The sequence below is a fragment of the Molossus molossus genome, unplaced genomic scaffold (assembly GCF_014108415.1).
Source record: "Molossus molossus isolate mMolMol1 unplaced genomic scaffold, mMolMol1.p scaffold_m16_p_19, whole genome shotgun sequence".
NCBI lineage: Eukaryota > Metazoa > Chordata > Mammalia > Chiroptera > Molossidae > Molossus > Molossus molossus.
The window spans coordinates 14896330-14912070 of record NW_023425354.1 but is presented as its reverse complement, the minus strand read 5'-3'; the positions used below and the strand labels follow the sequence as shown (position 1 = coordinate 14912070).

General features: G+C 38.4%; 1 protein-coding gene across 4 annotated transcripts in view; it reads right to left on the bottom strand.

Annotated features, from left to right (window-relative positions):
* NSF (N-ethylmaleimide sensitive factor, vesicle fusing ATPase) overlaps positions 1 to 15741 on the bottom strand; it is a 141880-nt gene that overhangs the window by 122920 nt on the left and 3219 nt on the right. Inside the window, exon 1 of one of the 4 annotated variants that reach the window (XM_036268033.1) lies at positions 14119 to 14127. The exons of 2 other annotated variants lie outside the window; for them this stretch is intronic. The gene's annotated coding sequence lies outside the window, so the exon portion shown is untranslated. Of the gene's footprint in view, positions 1 to 2428; positions 2453 to 14118; positions 14128 to 15741 lie in introns of those variants that run through there. One more of the 4 variants, XM_036268032.1, reaches the window with a different exon arrangement.

Sequence of the window (15741 nt, the reverse complement as noted above, 5' to 3'; positions counted from 1 at the left end):
TTGCTTCATTTTTGTTTTAACCAAAAGCTAATTTCAATACAAGTTATCTCAGTTGTCTAGAGCAGTGGTCTCTACAGTGAGATATATGCACCTGAAGGGTTTGCCAGATAATCCAAGTATCAAAATAAACTGAATTTAGAAACTGATCTCTGGATAGGTGTATCACAAAATATTAAACAAAGAGTTTAAAGAATAATGAAGCATCACTTTGTTTTCTGTATTATTAATAAATAAAAGATAAGTGAGAATATATTTTTCATCTTTAGCTCATCCTTTTTATATCTTTTGGTATATGCTTTATTATGCATATAAACTATTAGTATATAAATTATATATATGATACATGATCAATACATTTTTTACTTATAGCATTTATGATAAGGTGTTTGGACACCTCTATTTTAGAACACGAGATGAGTACAGTCTAGGTCACACGCTTGCTTTCTGAATGTGGTAGTATTTTTGCCCATGGTCACAATGTGACCAGCCATCTGACAAAAATATACTCAGCCTTTTAGTTTCCCACCTACCCTGTGGTCTCTTTCACCTACAAGCTTCTTTCTTTTACTATAATCCTCCCTTATCCATGGTTTCACTTTCTACAATTTCAGTTACCCACAGTCAACAGCAGTTCAAAAATATTAATTGGAAAATTCCAGAAATAAATAATTCATAGATTTATATTGCATGCCATTCTGCGTCGCATGATGAAATCTCGTGCTGTCCTTCTCTGTCCCGCCCAGGATGTGAATGATTCCTGTTGTCCAGCGTATCCATACTGCATATGCCACCCGCTCCTCAGATATCTAGTAGCTGTCTGTTATCGCACATTCACATAACTTTTATTAGTTTATTGTTATAATTGGTTTATTTTATTTTTAGTTATTGTTGTTAATGTCTTGCTGTGCCTAATTTATAAGTTAAACTTCATCGTAGGTATGTATGTATAGGAAAAAACATAGTATATATAGAGTTTGGTACTATTTGCAGTTTCAGGCATCCACTAGGATCTTAGAACATAACCCCTGCAAATAAGGGGGAGGTTTACTGTATATTTCTGTCTCTCCCCTAACTCTGAGTCCTTTGCCTGCCAACTCCAACTCATTCTACAATTCTTAGCTCAGACATTACTTCTGTAAGACATTCTTAGACTCCTTACCTTCCCCACAAAACTGATAAAATAAACTTCAAGTGGAAGTACCTGACCACACTTTTATTTTATTGTCTGTTTAAATGTTTGCACTGAATAAAAGACAGTAAGCTTCTCAAGAACGGAGACTATATTTTGCTCCAGTTTTTGGTTCCTGGGGCAGTACAGGATCTGGTACACAGAGAGTGCTCATCAAACATTTGTTGAATAAATAAACTTATGGACCTACAAATCTATCTCAGCTGCAGAATGAGCAATTCAAAGAATATGTACACAAGGAACACTTCAAGCTTATTTAGGAAGTGATATAATTGAATTATCTACTAGTCCAAAATCACACAGAATTGATATAGCCAAAGTAAAAAAAAAAAAAAATTAAAAAGTTAACCTCTACATTTATAAACTTGTTTACTTGTCAAAGAGTTGGTGTCCTTCAAAAAAAAGAGTGAAAAAATCTTTAGAAGTCTTCTGTCCGGTCAAATAAAACAGATGCTGTGAGCAAAAGGCCTCCCTGCTGGAATCCAGAAGCATCTGTGTTTTTATGGTACAGCCAAGCAGGGTTCTCATTTTCTCATAAAAACATAAGTCCTTGTAAATATTAGCTGTTTACTTACCACAGTAATGTGAAGGGAAAATTCCACAATTTTGCTAACACTGACCTTGCCTCTAGGAAACAATAATCAAAGCTCAGCCACTATAGCCATGTAGCTATTAAGAAATAAAAATACAAAATTGATAAGCAATTTTATACAAGTTTAGTAATCTGAGTGGCTGTAAAATGTTTTCATTAATTTAAAATGTAAAAAATTTATTAATTCATTGCTACTCAAAAGAATGAAAATCTCAACAAATCTTTAGTGGAAAAAATATATCGCTACTTATTTGAGAGACTTTAATGTACAGAAAGAGAATTTGCTTTTCTTCCTCAAAAAAATTGGAGGCATTTTAATCAGGACTTGTCTGGGCAACATTATACAGTTTTTGAATTTAAGTAACATAATTTTGTCCAAAGATTCACTTTAAAATTGGATTAAGTATATACTTTACTGTTTACCTATGTATTTAGTAGGGCAAAGTAAGCAGAAAATAAACCAGAATGCAATGCCTGACAAGAAGAGCTTGTTACCAAATAACTTGCCCCTACCCTAACTGCAACACTCATGAACCCACTGGTTCCTCCTCTGTGGTGCTTCAGGCCTTGGGTATGTCTCTCTAGAGTCTAGAGACACACAAATCCCCGACAGAAAAGGGAAAGTAGGATGGAAAACATAAACTTGCCCACAGCCAGCTCAGATGACAAGTCCACTCAATTATTTCTTGTCAGGCCATCTTTCCTGAAAAATAACATTTCAGAACTGCACTGTTCAATAAAGTAACCAATAGCACAGAGCGATTCCATAGGCCTGAAGACAGGTATTACTGATGACTTTCCTCACATTGTTCTAGATTAGTACTAGCCAATGAAACTTTCCTCAATGACAGCTACTAGACACTTGTGGCACATGAAAGGTGGCTGGTACAACTGAGCCACTGGGCCAGAGCAACATTATCATTTCTTTAAATCAACATTTTATTGCAGAAAAACATACATACAGTAAGGTACATACATTGTAAGTGTTTGGATAAATAAATTTCTACAAAGTGATCACACCCAAGGTAACTAACATCCAGTTCACGAAAGACATTACCAGCATTCCATACTGCCCGCCCCAGTCACTAGATTTTCACCCCCAACTACAGATAACCACTATCTTGTTTCTATCACCAGATGGAAACCAAGACTAGTTTTGCCTCTTATGGAAAATTTTATCTAAATGGAAGCATACATCATGTATTACTTTGTGTTCGACTTCTACCCCTCAATATTATCATTGTGAAACTCATCCATGTTGTTGCATGTGGTAATAACTCATTCATTTTCTTTGCTTCTTATAGTATATAATTATATTAATATATCACTATTATTTGTCCATTAAAGTTGTTTCTAGCTTTTAATTATGAAGACTGTTGCTATTAACATGTCTGTACATGTCTTTTGAATAACATACGAATATATTTCTATTAAATATATTCCCATCTCACCTCACCCAGCCTCCAGTAGAGTTGCTGGGTCATAAACATACATGGCATATGTTCAGCTCTAGGAAGTTCTGTCTAAGGTATACAGTGTGTTGTTTTTGATATAAGTATACCTTGTGCAATGATTACTACAATCAAGTTACACAGTTATCAGTGTGTGTGTGTGTGTGTGTGTGTGTGTTGTGGTGAAAACACTTTAAGATCTACTCTATTGCAAATTTCAAGTATACAATATATTATTAACTATAGTTACCATGCTATCTAGCATTTTAAATGGTTTCTATAGGAAGGTCAGTCAGGGTACCAAATCTATTATCCTGCCAGAAATAACTATACTTTCTTGAATGTTTGAAAATGGGATACAGGTGAAGGCATTAAAGGGGAAAAAAAGACATTAAACAGAATCTGGAAATAACAAGGTTGAGTATACATTTGGAAAGAAATCTGGGAAAAAATATCTTCAACAATTTATACCAAACTAAATAGGAATGCTCAAAATACTGTCAATGGTTCTCAACTTGAGCATGCATCAGAATCACCTGGAGAACTCTTAAAAGAGACTGCAGGGGCCCTGGCCAGTACGGCTCAGTTGGTGGGAGCATCGTCCCAAGCACCGAATGGTTGTTGGTTCAATTACCAGTCAGGGCACATACCTAGATTGTGAGTTCGATCCCCGGTGGGGGCACGTATGAAAGGCAACCTATCGATGTTTCTCTTATACATCAATGGTTTTCTCTCTTTCTCTCCCCCCTTCTCTCTCCTCCTATCCTGTTCTGTAGAGACAGAGAGAGAGAAACTGCAGAGGCCACACCTCAGTATTTCTAATTTAATCAGTCTGGGGCGGGGCCTGAGAATTGTATTTTGAAGGAGTCTTAGGTGATGCTAATTAGCTGCAGTCTCCACTCTGAGAATCATTGTACTAAATAAGGAGAAATAAACTTCATAAAAAAGAAAGGAAGGAAGAAAGAAAAGGAGGGAGGGAGGGAAATACTGATAGATTAAGTTCCTTTTACAATGAAATAGAAAAAAATGTGGAAAAGAAACTTCAGTAATGCTCTTGGTCCGTTTCATCATTTAACTCAGTAAATAGAATTAAGCTTATTTTGATGCTTGAAAAGTAGAAAATTGATTAGAAGGCTATATACACAAAAAAACAGTTATCATACTCAATATGTGCAGGTGAAGGAAAGACTATTGGAGTCTAACAGCTGTTTAAAGTTATATCTATGCTTATTAATGATTTAGATAACAGAATAAACAATAGTGGAGTATTCAACAGCTTGGCAGAGAACATAACATTAAAATTCAAACTGCAAACACTGTCCAAAATAATTATGTATTAAGGTATAGAAATACATGTTCACTCATTAATTAAAAAATCATTAATATTTCCATGCCAGGCTCTGTTCTAAACAGTGGGAATTACGTCTTGTATCCTCTCACAAAACTTTACTGATAGTATTCTCTAGGAGAAAAGTAACTAGGATAACTAAAAAATTTTTAAATCCCCCTACACAGATGTTCTTAGAAAGACCCAGAATTAGTGATAATTACTATTTTTATTGCTTGTCAAACCAAGTAAGAAAATACTTGTTCATATGCACATAACACTAAAAACACCTTACAATTTTAAAAAATCTACCAATGAAACCCTAAATACTCTTTATTATTTAGTGATTTTAAAAAATAGATGTTGTTGCCCTGGCCGGTTTGGCTCAGCGGTTGGAGCGTCGGCCTGCGGTACAGAGAGACCCGGGTTCGGTTCCCGCTAAGGGCACGTACCTCAGTTGCAGTTTGTCCCCGGCCCTGGTTGGTCGTGCGGGTGGCAGCCACTCGATGTGTCCCTTCACATCGATGTTTCTCTCTCTGTCTGTCTTCCTCTCTCTCCCTCCCGCTCTATCTGAACAAAAAATGGAGAAATGTCCTCGGGTGAGGATAAAAAAAAAAAAAATAGATGTTGGATTTCAAAAATGACAGGTTATTTCTTTTTTCTTTTTACAAGCAAATGTTTATTTACATAGTCACAGAGGTAAGAAAAGTGAGCCAGCTGGTCATGGGCTCAGGAAACAAGTTAGAGGCAAAAGAAGGGCCCTTGGAAGTTAGGAGAAAGAGAAGGGCAAGGAAAATGCATCTTGGGGATAGTGGGTGGAGAAAGGTGCAGGCTGGCTCCATAGAGAGAGCTGCTGACAGGTTATTTCTTATCTTAAATTACTCATTTTCCCATTCTATCCATTACCAAAGATCTATACGGTTAGTGCAAAACACATCAGAACTTTAGCACTTCATTCTGAATTTAGCAAAGGACTAAAATACCCTGCATTACTCATAAACAGCTGATGCAAATTCATTTGGTTTCAAATCTATAGAGTACAACATTGTGATAAAGTATTAGCACTTTTTGGCTTAATATCAAAAAATAAAAAAGTAGGTCAAAATCAATAGCAATAGATAAATATAAATTTAATTTAAAGATAAAAATAATATTTTTAAAGAAGAAGAATTAAGCTGCTCCTAAAATTCGTAAGAAAAAGGGCCAAGAGCCCTGGCCGGTGTGGCTCAGTTAGTTAGAGTATCGTCCTGGGTTCCAGAAAGCCCTGGGTTCAATTCCTGGTCAGGGCACATACCTAGGTTGTGGGTTCAATCCTGGAGCTGGGCGTGTATGGGAGGCAATCAATTAATCTCTCTCTCTCTCTCTCCCTCCCTCCCTCTTACCCCCTTTCTAAAATCAATTAAAACAAGAAAAAGAAAAAGGGCCAAGAAATGTCAAATGAAGAAAAATAAGGAGGCTCACCCTTCCAGACAGTAAGAATAATTTTAAAGCTATGGAAATTGTACAGAGGACATACAGTCATTAATACTGTAATAACTGTGCATGGTGCCAGTTGGGTACTAGAAATATCAGGAGCAACACCTTGTAAAGTATATGATTGTCTAACCACTGTGCTGTACACCTGAGATCAATACAAAATAATATTGAATGCAAACTGTAATTGAAAAAGAAATTTTTTTAAGCTGTGGTAATTAAAACAGTGGTATTGGTGCACATATAGACAAACAGAATAGAGTCCAGACAGACTGAATATAAAATAGAGATAGCATACAAATCAGGGGGAAAAGGATGGACTCAATAAGTGATATTGGGACAAATGATTACACAATACAGAAAAGATCAAATTAGCTTCCTAATTCATACCAAACACAAAAACTAATTCCAAATGGATTAAAATGTAAAAGCAAAATTTTAAACCTTTTAAAAGAAAATCTTTCTGACTTCATGGTGAAGAAAAATTTCTCAAAAAATATACAAACAGCCTTGGCCGGTTTGGCTCAGCGGTTAGAGCGTCGGCCTGCGGTCCCCAGAGACCCAGGTTCGGTTCCCGCTAAGGGCACGTACCTCTGTTGCAGTTTGTCCCCGGCCCTGGTTGGGTTGTGTGGGTGGCAACTACTCGACGTGTCCCTTTCACGTCGATGTTTCTCTCTCACTCTCTCCCTCCCACTCTATCTGAACAAAATATCAAAAAATGCCCTCGGGTGAGGATAAAAAATAATAATAATAAAAATAAAAAAATATACAAACATACTAATCATAGAGAAAAAAACAGGTAATTTTAACCATACTAAATTTTTTTTTTTTTTAGTCCTCACCTGAGGACATTTTTACATTTATCTTCTTCAGAGCGGGAGGGAGAGAGAGGGGAAGAGAGAGAGAGAGAGAAACATCGATGTGAGAGAGACACATCGACTGGCTGCCACCCACACAATCCCAACCGGGGCCGGGGACAAACTGCAACTGAGGTACGTGTCCTTAGTGGGAATCGAACCCAGGTCTCTCTGGTCCGAAGGCCGATGCTCTAACTTCTAAGCAAAACCGGCCAGAGCTATACTAAAATTTAAATCTAAAACTATAGACATGAAATAATCACCATGGCCTGAGAGAAGCTCTTTGCAATTAACAAAAAATGAGAATCCAAGCAACCCCTACACCCAAAAAAGGGAAAACTCTACAAATAAAAATTTTTCTTTATTGTTGAATGTATTATAGATGTTCCTCATTTTTCCCCCATTGACACCCTCCTCCCCACTCCCGTCCCCCTTCTGCCTTTCCCCACACTGTTGTCTGTGTCCATTGATTATGCATATAAGTTCTTTGGTTTATTTTTTCCTACCCCTCAACCCCCCTTCCGTTTGAGGTTTGTCAGTCTAGCAACCAATCTGTCCTTCTTAATCCCTTCACCATTTTCATCCATTCCCCCAACCCCCCTCCCATCTGGCAATCAACAAAATGTTCTCTATATCTATAAGAATGTTTCTATTCTGCTTGTTAATTTTGTTTGTGGATTGAATTGTCAATAGATATGTATTCACTGCCATTTTGTTTGTTCATATTTTTTATCTTTTTCTTCAAGAAGACTCCTCAACATTCCATATAATAATGGCTTGGTGCTGATGAACTCCTTTAGCTTTTCCTTGTCTGGGAAACTATATGGCCATCGATTCTAAATGACAGCTTTGCAGGATAGAGTAATCTTGGTTGTAGATTCTTGCTTTTCATCACTCTGAATATTTCTTGCTACTCTCTTCTGGCCTGCAAAGTTTCTTTTGAGAAATCAGCTGACAGTCTTATGGGAACTCCCTTGTAGGTAACTAACTGCTCTTCTCTTGCTGCTTTTAAGATTCTCTCTTTGTCTTGAACCTTTTGCATTTTGATGATGATGTGTCTTGGTGTGGGCCTCTTGGGGTTCATCTTGTTTGGGACTCTCTGTGCTTCCTGGACTTGTATGTCTGTTTCCTTCACCAAGTTAGGGAAGTTTTCTGCCATTATTGTTTCAAATAAGTTTTCGATTTCTTGTTCTCTCTCTTCTCCTTCTGGCACCCCAAAATGTGAATGTTGGCACGCCTGAAGTTGTCCCAGAGGCTCCTTACACTATTCTAATTTTTTTTGGACTCTTTTTTCTTTTTGCTGTTCTGATTGGGTGTCTTTTGCTTCCTTATATTCCAAATCGATGGTATGCTTCTTGGCTTTACCTACTCTACTATTGAGTCTGTGTAAATTATTCTTTATTTCAATTAGTGCCTCCTTCATTTCTGACTGGTCTGTTTTTATGCTCTTGAGGCCCTCACTAAGTTTGCTGAGATTCTCACTAAGTCCATTGAGCATCCTTATAAGCAGTGTTTGAACTCAGCATCTGTTAGGTAGCTTATCTCGATTTCACTTAGTTCTTTTCCTGGTTTGTTTGCTTGTTTTTGGTATGTGCCCTTAGTGGGAACCGAACCTGGCACTCTCTGGTCCGCAGGCTGATGCTCCAGCCACTGAGCCAAACTGGCCAGGGCTTTTGTTCTGTTCTTTCATTTGGGACCTGTTTCTTTGTCTCCTCATTTTGGCTGCCTCCCTGTGTTTGTTTCAGTGTGTTACTTAATGAGAGGTATGGGGCTCGCTGAGACCAGATGCTGCTCGTTTGAAAGAATTTAGGAAAATCTGAAGCAGGATCCAAGACAGGCCAATCCTATGGTTAAGCAACTGGCAACAGCTTGGGTGGGCCTGAAAGTTGGGTGGGGCGGGGCTAGCAGTGTGAGCCAGGTTGCTGGAGTCCCAGATATGGCGGCTGTCTGCCGCCCCAGGAAAGGGCTCATCAAAGGAACAAAGGCCTCTGACAGCACATCTGTCCTGGAGAAAGCCCCCTCTCCAGCCCTCGCTCCAGTGCCAAACAGCTCAGTTCTTCCCTGTATGTCTCTGGCGCCCCTCGAGCTGCCTCCCCTCCGAGCTTAGAGGGAGAGAGTCCGATAAGTCCGTGCGCGGGCCCTTTAAGGAGCTGCCTGGGGCTCCAGCCGCCTCAGCCCCTGAGCCTCAGTTCCTGCTGGTTTTTCCAGCCAGAAGTTATGGGGACTCTCCTCCTGGCACTGGAACCCTGGTGTGGGACAGGGACCCCTCAGTCCTCAGGGAGGACCTTCCCAGCCAAGGTATCCTCGATTCTTACCCGCCACACGTGAGTGTGAGACCAGCCCGTCCACCTCCGCCCCACCAGTCTCGATGAGGCTTCTTTTTTAATTTTGTAGTTGTAGGACTTCCATTCAGCTTGATTTCAGGCAGTTCTGAATGATGGTTGTTCTGTAGTTTAGTTGTAACTTTGATGTGGTTGTGGGAGGACATGATACCGCGTTTACCTACGCCACCATCTTGACCATAAGTCAAATAAAAATTTTTTAAATTAATTATTTATTTTTGTTTCAGATGTTTCTCCTTTTCCCCCCACTGATTCCCCGCTCCCCATCCCTCCCTGCCCTGTTCCCAGCTTTGTTGTCCATGTCCACTGTTCATGCATACATGCATATAAGTTCTGTGGTTTATCTCTCCCCCACCACCCCCTCTTCTGGGGATTGTCAGTCTGTACCCCACTTCCACGTCTCTGGGACTACCCCATTCCTCAGACTGTTATGTTCATTATATTCCACAAATAAGTGAGATCATATGATATTTGTCTTTCTCTGTTTGGCTTGTTTCGTTTAGGATAATACTTTCCAGGTCCCTCCATGTAGTCTCAAAGGATAAGAGATCCTTTCTTTCTTACAGCTGCGTAGTACTCCATTGTGTATATGTACCACAGCTTTTTTATCCATTCGTCTACTGATGGATACTTGGGCTGTTTCCAGATCTTAGCTATTGTAAATAGTGCTGCTACAAACATGGGGGGTACATATATTCCTTCTGATTGGTGTTTCAGGCTTCTTAGGGTATATTCCTAGAAGTGGGATCACTGGGTCAAATGGAAGTTCAACTTTTAATTTTTTGAGGTAACACCATAATGTTTTCCATAGTGGCTGCACCAGTCAGTCTGCATTCCCACCAGCAGTGTACTAGAGTCCCCTTTTCTCCACACCCTCACCAACACTTGTTGTTTGAGTCAAATAAAATTTTTAAAAAATACTAACAGCTTAACAGAAAAAAATGGGCAAAGGCTATACAAAGGTAATTCACAGAAGAGAAAACCCCAATGACCAACATGGAAAATGCTCGATCTCACTAGTAACCAGAAAAACAATGCAATTTTAAACTGGGTTGTTTTGTACCTATCATATTATATAAATTAAAATGTCTATAATATTAAGTGCTGGAGAGGACATAAGTAACAGGTACTCCTATACTGCTTGTAGAGAGTGCATATGTATATATCTCTAAACATATATCTTAAAGAAATTTATACATATATATATATATTGAGACATAGTAGAATGTGCACTCCAGGAAAAATAAAATTTGAAACCACCTTAATTGTCCTCTAATAAGAAAACAAACAATTGTGGTATACTCACAGAATAGAATACTACATAGTAGTTCAACAGAATTAACTGGCTACATACCAACATGACTAAATCTCAAATGTCCTTTTAAATGAAAAGATGCAGATCACAGAAGAAAATATATACAGTATAACACCATTATATATGTTAACAGTGGGGAACTGTAACCCAACCTACCATTCTTTTGACACTTTCTGTAAATGCTGACTCTGACTAATATGCAGCTTGTAGATAAATAGCATGCTTGTATAAGAATCCTAAGAACTAACTTCAGGGAAGACAGACTCTGATGTTCAGCCATTCCAATTCCAGGAAATTTATTGACCTTCAAAAAAAAACCAGAAGGACGAACAGCAGACCATCATTTGACCAGTTTAAAGGTCCTCATCAGAATAGATTGTGCTTGTCTACATATAATCCCCTCAACCCCTTCCCCTTGATCTCTTTGTTGTTTTCTCTCTCCCTCCTTTATAAAAACCTCTGCCTGTTCTGAGCTGGGGAGATGGGCTTCGGGACAAGAGTCCTCCATCTATCTTCTCAGGTGGCTGGCACATGAATAAAACACTTTCCTTCTCATCAGCACCTTTCTCACAAATTTGGCTTTTGTTGCAGCAGGCAGCTGATCCTGCATTTGATTGCAAACACACAAAACAGCCCTGGCTTGTTTGACTCAGTGGTTAGAGCATCAGCCCGCACACCAAAGGGTCACAGTTTCCATTCCCAGGCAAGGGTATGTACCTATGTTGCAGATTTGATCCCCAGTACTGGTTGGGTCTTGCAGGAGACAATCAATTGATGTGTTTCTCTCACATCAATGTTTCTCTCCTCTCTCTCTCCCCCTCCCTTCCACACTATCTAAAAAAATCAATAGAAAAATATCCTCAGGTGAGGATTAACAACAACAAAAAAAAGACACACAAAATGTATTTTTTATGGGAACAAACATAAGTAGATATAAACAGAAAGGATCTATACCAACTTTAGGATAGTGGTTATTTCTGGGAAAGGTTAGTGGGATCAAGAAGAGATACAAAGAGCATTCAGTTGAATCTGTAATGTTTTATTTCTTTTTTTAAAAATATATATTCCTGCCCTGGCCGGTTTGGCTCAGCGGTTAGAGCGTCGGCCTGCGGTCCTGAGAGACCCAGGTTCAGTTCCCGCTAAGGGCGCATACCTCGGTTGCAGTTTGTCCCCAGCCCTGGTTGGTTGTGCGGGTGGCAGCCACTCGATGTGTCCCTTCACATCGATGTTTCTCTCTATCTCTCTCTGTTCCTCTCTCTCCCTCCCACTCTACCTGAACAAAAAATGGAAAAATGTCCTCGGGTGAGGATAAAAAAAAAATATATATATATATAAATAATATATATATATATATATATATATTCCTTATTGATTTTTAAAGAGAGAGGAAAGGAGAGGGAGAGAGCGACAGAAACATCGATGAGAGCCCAGCTGGGGTGGCTCAGTGGTTCAGTGTTGACCCATGCACCAAGAGTTCAATTCCCAGTCAGGGCACATGCCCAGATTGTGGGCCCAAACCTCAGTGAGGGGAATGCAGGAGGCAGCCAACCAATGTTCTCTCTCATTGATGTTTCTATGTCTCTCTCCCTCTTACTTTCTCTGTCTCTAAAATCAATACAGAAAAAAAAAAATTAAAAAAAAGGAAACATCGATGAGAGAGTACATCAACTGGCTGCCTCCGGCATGTCCCCTGCCCCTGGAGATTGGGCCCACAATCTGGGCATGTGCAACTGACCAGGAATTAAACCAGTGACCTCTTGGTGCATGGGTCAACACTCAACCATGAGCCACACCAGTTAGGCTATAATGTTTTATTTCTAAAAATTAAAGAATCTGAAGCAAATATCAAAATATGTTAACATTTCTTAAATCTGGATAGTGAGCACATTGATATATATGTTATGTCATTTGCTGTACTTTTCAGTACGCTAGAAATCTCTTCAAGTGTATATAAAGTATGTATCTTTAAAATGCACAGAGCTTCTAGAAATAGTTATAGTCACACAAGGACTATTTAATTTTCATCATAAAAAATATGTTAGAAATTAGAGATTAAATCACTAGGAAATTGAAGACAGTGTAAGTTAGGCCTCAGAGCACATTCAAAAATATTAATACTGGCCCTGGCTAGTTTGGCTCAGCGGTTAGAGCGCTGACCTGCAGTCCAGAGAGACCCAGGTTCGGTTCCCGCTAAAGGCATGTACCTTGGTTGCAGTTTGTCCCTGGGCCTGGTTGGGTCGTGCAGGCGGCAACCACTCGATGTGTCCCTTTCACATCAATGTTTCTCTCTCTCTCTCTCTCCCTCCCACTCTATCTGAACAAAAAATGGAAAAATGTCCTCGGGTGAGGATAAAAAAAAAAATATATATATATATATATATATATATATATGTATATATTAATACTGAAGTATGAAAAAGGGTATCGTTTAGAGACTACCTAAAACACCATGCCTAGAGTATGGACTCTTAAGAACACCATGTCCCTGGCTAGTTTGGCTCAGCGGTTACAGTGTCAGCCTACAGACCAGAGTCCCAGGTTCAGTTCCCACTAAGGGCACGTACCTCTGTTGCGGTTTGTCCTCGGCCCTGGTTGGGGTCGTGTACGTAGCAACCAATCAATGTGTCTCTATCACATCGATGTTTCTCTCTCTCTTCCTCCCTCTTTCCCTCCTGCTCTATCTGAAGATAAATGCAAAAATGTCCTCGGGTGAGGATAAAAAAAAAAAAAGAACAACATTATTGCAAGTGTCTAGTGTATTGCCAGTGCAGATGTTTGCAAGGGTTCTGCCAATTCAGGCATATTATTCCATTTATTAGTGGAATAATAAATATACTTTCACCTTACATCTTTGCACCTTGATTTAAACACTTGAAAAAAGAATACATACGTCTTAAGCATAAATTCCTCTGGGTTTCAGAAAGAAGCTACTTAATAGTGCCGTAAAGAGTTCAATTTTATTTTTCTCAAATGAATAGTATTTGAAGATACTTTTTAAAATCTCCACTAAAGTAATATATAAAAGCAGTAACTACTGCATAAGATTGCAGAAAGTTGATATACTTTGGATAGCAAAACAATGATTTAGAAAATGGGACTATGAAACATTTTATAGGATTTGCTTTGACTTGTGGTACTGCACATGAGCTATCTCCAATTTATAACTTATACTCCAAAACTTTATTTGAAGGTTGCTTATTTGGTAAATTAGATATCATTTACCCATAAAGTGTAAATGGGTAGGTTTTTGGATTAGGCTACAAAAGCTTCTTCAATATAGTAAATGATACTAAATATACCAGCCTGTCTAAGCAAAATGATGGATTAGGTACATTTTACCTCTAATATCTTTCTATACCCCTTTCAATTCCTAAGACAGTCCTCTCCCTTAGATGCCTATTTAACATCATCCTACTCTATTTCTTCACAACAAATCACCTCAAGTAGGTGTAGGAAGAAAGTGATCCATTGGTTTATTTGCATTAATATATGTGTGTTTTCAGAAAAGAACAGCTTTTGGTTAGTTTGGATCTCTGGTGAGATTCCTGGCAATTTTTTTTTTAAATCCTCACCTGAGAATATTTTTCCATTTATCTTCAGAGTCAGGGAGAGAGCGAGAGAAAGAAAGAAACATTGATGTGAGAGAGGTACATTGATTGATTGCCTCCCACACAACCCCGACCTGTGCAGGGTATGCACCCTTGGGCGGAATCGAACCCAGGAATCCATGGGCCAACGCTCTAACCACTGAGCCAAACCGGCCAGGGCTGAAGTTCATTTTAAATAAGAGTCCACATTCAGTGGAAACAGTAAGAATTATAACTTTAGAATCTGCTTTATTACTAGCAAAAATTTAAAGTAGCTGAGACAACTTATTACATAATTGAATATTTTTGAAAGGCCAAAGGGAACAAGATAAGTTTAAATCAATTGATCATTTTATTATAAAATGTACCCAACTTGTCATTCCATATTTTTTCTCATATAATAAATACACTAAAACAGTGATTCTCAACCTTCCTAATGCCACGACCCTTTAGTACAGTTCCTCATGTTGTGGTAACCCCCACCCATAAAATTATTTTCATTGCTACTTCATAACTGTAATTTTGCTACTGTAATGTCTTAGGCGACCCCTGTGAAAGAGTCATGACCCACAGGTCAGGAACTGCTGCACTAAAACAACAATGACAAAAATTATTTTCTTTTAGGTTCTTTGTTTTCCAGATTAGGGGCTATTTTAGGGATTAATCAAGTTCTGATGACTTTGATTTGGTATCCTGAATAACACTACACATTTTATTCTGCATCCAATTTCCCAGATGAACTAAATATGATGCTTTCTTTTTGGGCCAGAAAAAGCAAAAGATAAGATACACTACAGGTAACTAATGCTATCAACGGCAAAAACAGTGACACACAAACACAAACTTCAGTTACACAGTAAACATAAACTACTTACAAGATGACGTCAGAATGCCAAAATTAACTAAACTAACCAAAAGCAATAATTCAAAATAGCTTTTCTCCCCAATTTTAAGAATATTACAACAAGGCTAACTCTATTTACTAAACATTGATAGGTAGTTTCTAGAAAATTATTGCCATCGGAAGAAATAAGACCAAAGGTGTTCAGGTTTTCTAAAAGGCAGAAGCAGTTTTTAAAAATTAAACTTTAACAGCAATCTCCAAAAAGTTCTAGGTAAGGTGAATTACCAAAAGTACATGGATGTGTGTCAGCCTAGGGTCTCTAGCAGCATGCTCAAGGACTATTTCTGACCTGTCTCATTCTACCTTTTATCAATGACTTGAATGTAGACATAGAAATCATGATTATCAAACCCGAAGAGAGAGAGCTACTGTGTTGCATAACATTAAAGAATCAATACTCAAGAAAACCTCCAACAAGTAGCAGATATGCCCTGACCTAAAAAAGTGAATTGTAAAGGAAATAAATGTAAGGTCTTACATTTAGGTTCAATCAAATAACTGTATTATCCCCTAATACCTAGGATGAGGGTGGATGTGGGTGGATGCTGATTTTAAAAGAACATGAGCGTTGTAATTGACCATTAGCTCAGTAAGTATGATTGACTGGAGAAAGAAAGCAAACACGATTTATCCTCTATTAATAATAGTAGTACCCAGCTCAAGAGAATATATAGTTCAAGTATATTCTTCACTGATCACTGTGT